Here is an 11,728-nt window from a genome sequence, read left to right on the forward strand (position 1 = left end):
TCTGCCTTCTACGCCTTTGCAGCAGTCAAGAGTCATTCTCAAAAAAGAAAAAAAAAAATACAAGATGCAAACCAGAATCCAGGAAACATCTGCCATCTGATTCCAACACTTTTTAGGAAAAAAATGACATTTTAGATCTTGGCAGTTTGGTTCATTTAAACAGCACAGCTGATCAGCACTTGGGCTTAGTCCTACACACACTTACATCCCTGTCTGTGCTTCACATCCAGAAGCAGCTTCACTGACTGGCAGGATCTGCCAAAAAAAGACAAATTTAAAAAAGATCCAGCCCTCACAAGCATCTCCAGCCACCCCAGAGCACAGCAGCAGGGAGAGAAGGACCTTTCCCTTCGCCAAGCACATGTGAGGGCAGCCAGCAGAGCCCTGCCAAGGTCTATCCAGAACCAAACCGCGCAAGACATTTTAACTCCTAGAGTCCTACAAGTCACATTTACGGGGCTAATTCCACCCCATTTCTCCAAGGTCAAACAAACTGGATTCCCTTTTGTGTGAACACGAGAACTGCTGCAAAACATCCAGGTGTAATTATGCCTCACCACCATCCCAACAAAGCACCCTGGAGCCTGATCTTACACCTGCACTGAGCACCCAAAACACCTTCCAAGAACGAGTTAATTTTTGCTTTTTCCTGAACTTTCTTTAAAGATGTATTTTTGATGTACCTAGGAGAGTTATGGCTTTTTACCCAAAAGTCTCCACAAAGGACTTATGACCCTTTAAAGATCCTCAGCCTGAGGCTGTCCTGTCTGATCTCCTACACAGCAAGGGCAGGCATAATGTCACCTCCTGGATTTTAGGAGGGAATTCCACTTCCTTGCCAAGGAAATAAATGCAAGATTTTCTAATTAACTTTTATTCAAATTGAGTCTCAGAACTTTACCCAAGAAAAGATGACTCTTTTGCACAAGCCACCCAGTGATGCTAAGAGTATTAGTCATGAAAGCAGGAATTGGGAGTAAAAATAGCAAGGATTCTGCACATAATTTTTTTAAGCCTCACACCTACTCAGAACTGATCCCTGGGTCAGCTGTCAAGAGCTGCTTGGTTTTAGGCTTTTTTCTTCTTTCTTTTTATTACTATTTTATTTTAGATCAACACTTCTGATTCATAGAAATGGGAGTAACTGTGAACACATTTTCCAAATCAGCCTTCACAAGAATGCTTTGTTGAGGTCTTACAAAAGGCCAATCTCAAAATAAACTTTTTCAGGAGTTTTTTAAATGTCAGTGGAGAAGTCTTCGCTCTTATTTCTGTATTTCCTTATTTTGCAACTCAAACATTTTTAACGACTGCAGGAGTCATATCCCAAGACACAGAAAATAAAGGAAAGATAAATCTTTTGGCAAAAAAAAAAACCCATATGATGGATTTGACAGGTTTCATCGGGGTCTGCCATGCAAAGATCAACAGTTTCAAATTATGAGTTTTAAGTATGGACAAGGTACCATCAGCTACTCTAATCCCAAAAATAAACCCCTGCTCCTAGGGGCCATATGTTACGATGACAGAACAAACTCGTATTTGCAGGTGGCATCACTATTACCAACAGCATTTCATTTTCAGCACTGAGGACCCTGCTGCATCAGCTGACAGACTCTGCATCAATACTCATAGTAATAAAATACTTCTGACAACTTCAGGTCATCTAAAGCATGGACCCTGTGGTCACCATATTATTGTTTTTGTGAATTCTTATGAACACACCTCTGGCTCCTCTGCTTCAAGTTTTGGCTATCTCAAAAGTTCTGGAGTTTTTCACAACTCCTTTGTTTTATGACTTGGACACAGTCAAGGACAAGCCACCTCCTTCAACCACCACCATCCTTGTAAACCTCCTCAGGTGCTCTCCCTGCCTCTGCTTACCCCACACCAACGTGAATTTAACCAGTGAAATGCCCTTGAAAACTCACAAAAACACAGAATGGTTTGAGCTGGAAGAGACCTTAAAGATCATCCCATTCCAGCCCCCTGCCATGGGCAGGGACACCTTCCACTACCCCAGGTGGCTCAGAGCCCCGTCCAACCCAGCCTTGGACACTTCCAGGGATCCAGGGACAGCCACAGCTTCTCTGGGCACCCTGTGCCAGGGCCTCCCCACCCTCCCAGCCAAGAATTTCTCCCCAATATCTGCTGGAAAAACAAGGTGGCACCTTCTCTACCATGTCCTGTCCTTCAGCAAGGTTAGCATCACACCCCCCACTCATCTCAGAGCAGCATCCCATGGCTCTGAAAGGCCAGAAACAGTGACCCAAAATGCACCAGCTCAGCACAGCACGAGCCAGGAGTAGGGGGAAAAGCATCCTCAGTTTAAAGTGTTGGCAGTTGTGGTGTTTACCCTATTTCTAGTAACACTTCCATAAAGTTTTAATAAATGCTTCATTAAAACATCAACTGCCTGTCCAGCCAGTCAATTATCACTCATAATCACAGCTATATAACTGTATACTGTCTTCTGCAGATGTTCTTACATCTGTGCAAAACACACTCTCCTCTGCCACATGTAACATCTGCTGAATATTTGCAAACGTTTTCTCAATATAGAACTGAAACTATACTGCCTTGCTTATAATGTATTTACTGTCCCACTACCCTGTACACCCCTTAAAAATCATTACAAAGGTATTCCCTTGCTGTGTACGAGGTACCAATCTCCCAACTGCTCTTTGCTGCATTTACTTAAATGTTTTTTAGATTTTCACTTAGTAACAGATTACACCGAGCCTCCATCTTATCGCAGGAGTTATTAGGACCTAATCCTTTTTAAGTACTGAAGTTATTAGACTTGTGAGGATATTTTCTTCCCTTTCATAAATAACCTGTTGGAGAGAGGGGACCAAAAAAAAAAAAAAAAAAAAAAAGAGGGAAAAAGCCACTTGCATCCTGGCTCACCCACACAACAGTCCCAACCCCAGAGAAAGAACCTGCCTCACCTGCTCTTACTTTGCCAGCAACAAATGAAATAAAATCTGTTTTTACCTAAAGGCTTCTAGAGAGGGAAAACAAATGGCACTAAATCCTGACAAACACCTTCTCTGTGTAAGAAGAAGAAACTCCTTGGGGAAGGTCTGCCCCAGGTTCAGAGGGATCTCCACAGACCTTTCCAAATCTCTTCCATCTCCACGTCCCCATCACACAGGGGCACAAACTGATTTTAGAAGCTGTCCTGTCCAAGGGACAATAAAGTTGGGGATGGGGAGATGTATGAGAGGCAGAGAGGGAAGATACCTTCCCCTTCTGCAATGTCTCCATCCCTTCCCACCCCAAAGAAAACCCCACTGCAGCTCTTGGGTTTTGCCACCCAAATCCCACCACAGTTTGATAACTGCCTTCCAAGCCTCTCTGCTTGTAATTAATGCCATTTTCTGCTATTTTGATAAGAAATCACAATTTCACCCCCATCTTCTCCTCCACCACCATACCCTGAGATGTAAGTTTGCTGGATCCCTGAGCCAGCTTGGTCCTGGCAGGGGCTGGAGAAAGGAGGGGGAAACGGGTGGCTTGATGGATCAGAGCCCTTTTGGAATGGGAAATCTCACCCTGCACGACAAGGTGTGCAAACAGCATCGCCAACCAGCCCTGCTAAACAAAACCACAGCGAGGTGCTGGGCAGCATCTCCAAGAGGCACAGGGAAATTGAGCAACAGAGATGCTCTTCAGCCACTCCTGGATTCTCCCTGGCTCCTCCATCCACACCCAGGCACTGACAGCCCGCGGTGCTGGAGCATCCCATTGCTTCCCACGCTTGAGAACACAGATGCTCCAAAGTTAACATCTCACAACCACGGTGGAACAGCAGCAGCACCCAAGTGCTCCCTGCACGGTATCAGGGAAGTTTTCCCTGCCTCCGAGGCAGCCTCGCTCCTCCACTCCCCTGGAAAAATACATTTGGGGGAAAAAAAAAAAACAAAAAAACGTATTGCAAGCAACTCGCGGAGAACTGCTGGGGTTTGAAGCGACGGAGAACTCTCTGCAAACTCCTTCTCTCGCTGTGCAAGAGCTGCGATTCGCTCCGTCCCCGCGGCGTTTCCAGGCTCTCTCTGCAGGAGATGCAGCTCGCACTGCCCGAGCCGCCTGCCCGAATTTCCGCGTGGAGCAAACCCAGAGCGCTTTTTGCTAAACAAAAACATGCTAAAGCGAAAAAAAAAAAAAAACAAAAACCACCCCAGACATCCCTAGCTGTCTGCGCCCAGGAAGGTTTGACAGCTCCAACAGGACATCTCATCCCACGACATGTCTACAGCTAATGCAAAATAAATCAGCGCTCCGTCTCCCGGCGCATTATTTTATTTTTTTCTTTTTTTTTTTTTCTTCCCTCTCATGGCACGCCTGCGATTTTGGCATTCAAAGGCAAATCGGCCGCGGTTCCAACTCCACACATCCCTTTTCCCAGCACACACAAATGCCCCGGTACTTTTCCCACCGCCGGGACCTGCGGGGGAGGACCTCGAATTGCGGATCCCATCCTCATCCCTCCGCACCGAATTCACCAGCGCACCTCTCCGAGCAACAAAAGAGAGTTGGAGCAAACGCGTGGCACCCCGCCTTCCCTCTTTTCCCCCCCTTTCCAAATGTTTATTTGCAGTTTTTGAAGACACCTTAACCCGCCATGTTGAACAAGCTTTTATAAATATTCATTTACCGCAGTTCGGGAGCGCTACGGGAAGATATGTCTAGATCAGGGCTGCACATTTTGGCACAGCTGATTGCTTTCTTCTCTTTTCTTTTCTTTTCTTTTTTTTCCCCCTCCCTCTCGTCTCCTGCAGCAGCTTTTTTACCCCCCCCTTCCTTTCCCCCTGCAGATTTCAGAAGAAACCCACCCGCACACCCAAAATAACTCTTTCCGAGAGATGTGCATCAGCCTCGCAATTCTGAAAGGAGGTCGCACGCGCGTTTGGCAGGAAAGCAGAAAAACGATCGGTATAACTTTAAAAAAAAAAAAAATTCAAAAAATAAGGAGAAGAAAGGTGGGGAAATGGAATAACAGAAAAAAAAATGAAGGGGGAAAAGGCAAAAAAAAAAAAAAAAAAGGGAGAAGGGGGGGAAAGGGAGGGGGGGGGGGAAGAAAGGGGAGGGGAAGAAAGGGAAGGGGAAAACGGAGATGAGAGCATCTAAACCGCGATCTGAGGAGGTAACAAGCGAGCCCCGAGCGGCAGCGCGGAGCCCCCCGGGCCGCGGGGCGCAGCCGGGCAGCGGCAGCCGCGCTGCGAGCGCCGGTCCCGGCCGGGGGCTCAGCCCCGGCACGCCAACACTTCCAACAACTCCACCGCGGGCTACCCTCGGAAAACGGGGGGGGGGAAACATCCACACCCACCTCCAACGCTTTAAAAAAATATTTTAAAAAGAAATTTTAATACATCTTGGAAAGGGGAAAGCGACTCTCTCCACCCAAGCGCTGCCAAACCCGATAAATAAAATAAAGGGGAATGCCAGCCGGGAGGGCTTGGGAGGGGTGGCTGCCGGGCGCGGTGCCTTACCTGTGCGAGTTTGGCTTATTTGGGGGTGTTTTCCCCTTTTTTGCCCCGCGGAGCGGTGCGCGGTGCTGCGCGGAGCGGAGCCCGGCCGTGCCTGCGCCCGCACCCGCGGCAGACTCATTCCAATATGGCATCCGCGCAGTGCGCATGCCTGCCGCTCTTTTTAGGGCTTTTTTTTCCCTCTTTCTTTCTTGCGTCTTTTTTTTTTTTTTTCCCCTTTTAATATTTAGCAGCCAACTCCTTCGCTGACCTTTTTTTCAGCAGTTTCGAGGCAAGGGTTTTTTTTAAAAAAATATATATATGTATATAAATAATCACGCGCGCATCCCAGCCCACACCGCCCCGGGTGCTCCGCGCCCGCGGTGCCTCCGCGCTTCGAGCCGGGGTTGTGGGCAGGGATGGAATCCACGCGTGGAAGCGATGCCGCGGTTCGGCGCTCCGCGATGCGCGGGGCAGCGCGCAGCGGCATCCCGGGCTGGCCGCCCGCGCCTTGAAACCACAAAACACCGTCAAATACCACCAAATACCATCAAATACAAGGCTTCAACACCGGAGCGCTGCCGCCCGGCTTGCCCTCCCCACAACCTTTTATTTCGCTTTTCCTCCTCGTTTCGCGTCGCCAAGAAACTTCCAGGGAGGGAGGTGGGGGAAGGAGATGGGAGAAAGAGGCGAAGCAAAAAAATGCGGCGCATCCCTCAGCCCGCCCGCCCCCTCCGCTTCGCCGGGCTCCGGCATTACCTGTTTATTCCCTGTTGCAGAAAATAAATGAAATATATCACGAAAAGGCGGCGAAGGCACGAGGCGGGATGTAAAATCAACTGGTGTGCGCAGGGACACGCACAACTTTCCCTCCTTTGCTCCTCAGGTTGTCGGGTGGGATTTTTTTTTTTTCCTTTGGGGTTATTTGATGGTTTTTCCTTCCTTTTTCACGGCGCTGCTGCGGGGGTGTTCGCATGTACAGCCACGCTGCGGGGTTTTTCAGATTGCACAGATATTCTGTTCTGCCCTCCCGAGAAAATCAGCCCCGCTGCAGGACTGGAAAATCATGCCACACTCCACTGCCCGTTCTCCCCGCCCGGCTGGTCCTGCCCTCGGGAAAGGGGTCAGAAAAATGCCCCGGGATGGGAGGGATGGGGATAAAGCCCCGCTCCTGCAGCCGGGTTTTTTCGGGATGCTCCGACGCCTCACGGATCCCAGAGCTTCCCCTTCCCCGGTCTGCTCAGCAGCGGGGCTGGGGGTGAATTTTACAGGGGTTTCCACCTCCTTCTTGCAGCCCAGCTCAGGGAGTGTGTAAAGCATCTTTGATGGGGATTTTTGGAGCCCCAGCTCCCGTCTCCCTTCGGGCACAATTGGTACAATTAAGGGTTCAAGTGGATGTTTTTGGAGCATCCTCCGAGGTGGAGATTGGTGCAGGGCACACACATTCAACAGGTCTGGAGGAGAGCAGAGGGAAGGGACATCCTGGTTTTGAGGCAGCAGCCAGTCCTGGACATTGTCCTCTCCACAAATTCCTTTTGGAATTAACCCCAAACGCTGCTGTGTCCATCCCCACACCTGGGCTGCCAAATTTACATCACCCCTCGTACTCAGATATAAGTGCTGTCTCCACTTGCCTTTCTCTGGTCATTTCCAAGCTGAGATTTGAAGTTTCCAGGTTGATTTTGTGATCCTCCCTTCTTGCAGGAGCAGGGAGAGTGATCTCACACCGGGGAAGCACTGGTTTCCCACAGGTGACCCCAGCTCTTCTCTGCCCTATTGCAAGCACCAGCACCCTTTTCACTGGTTCTTGCTGGGGATTCATCACTGAACCTCCCAAATCCCTTTCCCTTCTACTCTCCCAAATCCCCTTCCCTTCCACTCTCTCCAATCCCTTTCTCTCCCACCAGCCTCTCATGGATTTTGTGCAAGAAGACAAGTGAGGGGTGGAATAAAGATGAAGAAATATTTTGATTCTGGAATACATTTGAGAAGATAGTGAAGACTGGGAAAGAAGAGAAAATATTGCAGACAGTGTTTCTTCAGCACAATCCATGTTGTTGCCATTCACACTCCAAGCCTGTGGCCATGGGCTCAGCCTCTTCTGTTCCAGCAGATTTCCTGGAAAACAAATCAAGCAGCTCCTACTTTCAGGCTTTGGGCTGGATGGGACTTCAAAACAGCCAGGAAACACGATCAGAACTTCAGAGTAAGACCAAAACCCCAACTAGATGCCAGGAGAGCACTGAAGTCCTGTTTATCCAGATGATTGTGGAAGGGGGTGACATTTTCAGCACAGTGACATTTCAAATTTTCAGCATACATTTGAAAGGAAGATGCTCTGCAAACACCACATCTGTGTTCTCTCTCCTTTTAGTCTGCACTGAATTAGGTAACACTGAGATTCCTCTGAAATTCCTCAGCCTCTCCTCATCTAAAGCTGGTGGCATCATCCAGTTTAGGGACAGACACAGCCCCAGTGACTCTCACAGCACTTCAGGTGTTTCTCCATCTCCTTTCCTTTAACACCAGATGCCTTTGTACTTTATTTCCATTCAGGCCAAAGGGGTTTTCCCAGAAGTTTTGGTTCCAACTGTCTTCTCTGGAGCTTCTTCTCTCTTCACCTTGACTTTTTAATTTTAGTTTCATTTAGAGACTGTTTCTGAAGCACTGATGGTTCAATTGGCCCTCTATGGAGAGATGTGGAAGAAAGCCTTCTAAGAGTTTGTGATCTAAATTAGGTCTGTGGATGGTGTCCAAAGAGGTGGTTTGAAAAAAAAAAAAAAAAGAGAGAGAGAAAATAATAGTAATTTAGTAATTAAAGCTGAGGAACAAAATTCTCTTGGAACTTTTCTAAGAGGCTGCTACAAAAAAGCTCTCAGATATGAATGAAAAGGTGCAGATTTATATCAGGTCTGAGCTGCAGATGACTCTAACATCTCCTATTGGCAGCAAAGACTTTGCATCTTTCTCATTGCTGAGAATACAAATTGGTTTAGTGGACATGAACTGCAGTAATTGCTGAGAGGATTCATTTTAATACTGGCTTTGAGAGCATCATTGTAAAAAAAAAAAGAAAGTGCTTTGAGAAATACTGAATTGTGCCAGTGTAGTATCCCAGGATGTAAAGTGGATTTAAGCCCTGGCAGAAACCCACACTGAGATCAGCTGCAGTTTCAGACTCAGTGACACTCAGGGATGTATCTTCCACTGATCTAAAGCAACTCCATTAATTTCACTGCTGTCCATGCTCCTTAGTGCTGAGTTTGCTGGCAATCATGGCACCTGATCTTGTGTCAACTTGGGAACAGAAGTTTCACATCTAAATTTTGTTGCTTTTAACTAAAGCACTTTTATGCAAGTAGCACTGATAAAAAATATTTACCTGAATACCAAGTACCCAAGTTGTAATGAACATCCATCTGCTGTTGCCTCTGATGATCACTCCCAAAGGATATAACTGCTCACATTCCAAACTTTCCTAGCTGGACACACAAAAACTGTCCAACCCAGTGAAATTCAGACAGTCCTATTACTTTAGATCAGATATTAGCAGTTCCTGATCTGCAGGATAAGATTACTAAGACACAACTTTTTTTCCCATTTTCCAGGCTGTTGCCTTCAGCAGGTTCCTGTTTTTGGAGGATAGATAGAGATGTAAAAAGGTCCCTTACAGAAGGAGGAACAAGCACACACACAAACAGTGATGTTATGGCATTAACAGTCCTAATTTTTCTCTTTCCTCCTGGCTTGGAAGATAAATGCTCTGAGGGACACTATGGGATTTGTAGGTGGTTGTGTACTTGGTTATCCATTTCTGGCCCAAATTTAAGCAGATGCCTGAAAGACCCAGAGCATCCCACAAGCTGAACATGGTGCTGAGATGAAATTTGTATTTGTGAGTAAATGGGGGGATCTGAGACAACTTTTTTTGCAAGTAAAATGGCAAAGTCAAGGCTCTGGAGCTTCATCTGTGATAAACACTATGAGACTGGGCAGAAGTTCCTTGATGGCAGCCAGGTTTCCTTTTAACCCAAAGAATGAGGTTATCTCCACTTTTTGAGGTATTTACTTGCTTTTGGGATGCTGATTCCTGCATTACAGAAGTTCTTTGGTGGCAGCCAGGTTTCCTTTTAACCCAAAAAAATGTGGTTATCTCCACTTTTTGAGGTATTTACTTGCTTTTGGGATGCTGATTCCTGCATTGGAGAAGGGGCAGAGCTGTGCAGCTGGCACTGGGGAATTATTTGGGGCTGGTTAACAGTGTCCAGCCTGAGTGAGCTAAAGGGTGGGGAGCGTCTAACAGGAGCTTGGTGTCACAGAGGAGACACAGGACATCACCTGGGGCCACCTCCACAGTCAACTGCAGTTCCTGTTAGCTCCTCTGCCATATTCATCTCCTGGGACTGCTCCTGGGCTCACAGCAAAGCTTCTCTCTGCATTTTCCCTCTCCTCTCAACAAACTGTGACCTTCAGCTTCCAAGTTTTCACCCCACCTTATCACAATCTTTACAGGAGGTAAAGACACACCATCAGGCCTTTATTTCATAACAGCTCCTGGGCCAGGGCTTTCACTTCTACCTTTGTCTTCTTTTTATCCATCAGCCCTAATTCAGAAAGAAGTTGGTCCTGGGAGGTGGCATTAGGATGCTGAAAGACTTGTTTCACAGTGCCATCTCCTGGAGATCATATTTAGGCTGAATTTCTCTGATACCTTTTTCTTTTCGATGTATCTGAGCTTTGAAGGCGGGTGTTTAAGGCATGATCTAAAGAAGAGATTAACATAAGTGAAGTTAATCCAAAATTTAAACTCCCTCTTTATGCTTCACAGTAAAAGTCCTGCCTCTTGAATGCTGCGAACAGCAAAGAAACTGCTGGCTTGGGATTCATAAAATATTCATTAGGTTATGGTCTCACAGGCTTTACACCTCTTGGCAGCACCAGCCCTGTGTGCAGTGATTGCAGAGGCAAAACACTCCCTGGAGAGGTGAAAGGTGCCTTGGTGTAGCCCTTCCCCTGCAGGAACTCAAGGAATACCAGGGAAAAGGGCCCCTGGAGAGGTGAAAGGTGAAAGAAAGCCCTTCTCCTGCAGGAACTCAAGGAATACCAGGGAAAAGGGATCATCACCTCTCAAATGGGAGGTCTCAGGGCCAGGCACCCCCACAACCTCCAGCAGCAGCTGCCCTGCACACCCTGCCCCAGACACAAACCCCATGTGGAGACCCACACACCACCTCCATAGCCCAGAGCACTTTATTTACCCAATTTTAATTTATTTTTACTGCCTGTTGATTAGAAATCGCTGCGTAGGGGTTGTGGCTATTCAGCAGAGGGGCAATAACTGGCTTTAATATTAACTGGAGAATCTGAGCCAGTACCTCATGCCTGCAGCTCAGGAATGCCCAGAAAGCGTGGTCTCTGTGCTAAACAATGGCTTTCCCACCTCAGCAGTAAATGAAAAGGAAGCACATGTTATACCCAATAAATCACAGAGCTGAGGTTCAATACTGAGGCTCACAGCTATGAGCCTTATTGATCGTGCCAGCACTACAGGAGAGATCCACTCATATCAAAAACTTGCTCATTTCTACCATTTACTAACAGCTTCTTCATTTATTTCAAGTATTTACAGGCTTTGCCTTGGCAGGAAAGCTCCTCCTGGATTTTAGCCTTCACGAGCTGGTGTTGGGAAGGGAGGATGGGGAAACTGAAGCAGGAGGAGCTGAGCTCTCACACACAGCCATGCAATTCCAAGGGAAGGCTGTGACAATGGAAATGGATTTACACCTCAGATGCAGCACTGTGTTTACAGCTTTCACTTAACAGGGGTGTTTCTGCCAAGTTCTGTGGTGTCAAACAAGTAAATTCTCCATTTCCCTCGTTTCATACAGGAATATCCTTAATGGCAGAACAAGACAGATCTCTGACTGACAAAGATGACCAGGAGCTCATGTTTTAATAAAGTGTAAATTATACATCACATCTGCATTTCTCATCATTGCTGCACGTGGAGTGAATTCTGTATCACAGCCTGCAAATATTGACTTGGTCTGGCTCTCTCAGTGCCCTCCTCGCATGGTGGGCTCAAAACCCAGATCAGGCATTTCCATGGTTTAAATCCAGCTAATAGGATTTAGGAGCTGGTCAGCTGTGGGCAGAAATGCCCTGGCACATTCCCACAACAGCCCAAAAGCCCATCCACAACACAATTTGTGCCCAAAATTTCTCTGGCAAACACCTCACCATGCAACAAAATGTAA

The 11,728-nt window shown here is 47.1% G+C and overlaps 1 protein-coding gene across 3 annotated transcripts in view; it reads right to left on the reverse strand.

The window, feature by feature from the left end:
• The window catches only part of SFMBT2 (Scm like with four mbt domains 2), a 108,757-nt gene extending 102,469 nt beyond the window's left edge, over positions 1-6,288 (reverse strand). Inside the window, exon 1 of one of the 3 annotated variants that reach the window (XM_039730922.1) lies at positions 6,231-6,288. The gene's annotated coding sequence lies outside the window, so the exon portion shown is untranslated. Of the gene's footprint in view, positions 1-5,495; positions 5,620-6,230 lie in introns of those variants that run through there. The other 2 variants (XM_039730920.1, XM_039730921.1) reach the window with 2 other exon arrangements.
• Between the last annotated feature and the right edge of the window lie 5,440 nt (positions 6,289-11,728).

Source organism: Passer montanus, unplaced genomic scaffold, assembly GCF_014805655.1.
Source record: "Passer montanus isolate IOZ18808 unplaced genomic scaffold, ASM1480565v1 scaffold74, whole genome shotgun sequence".
NCBI lineage: Eukaryota > Metazoa > Chordata > Aves > Passeriformes > Passeridae > Passer > Passer montanus.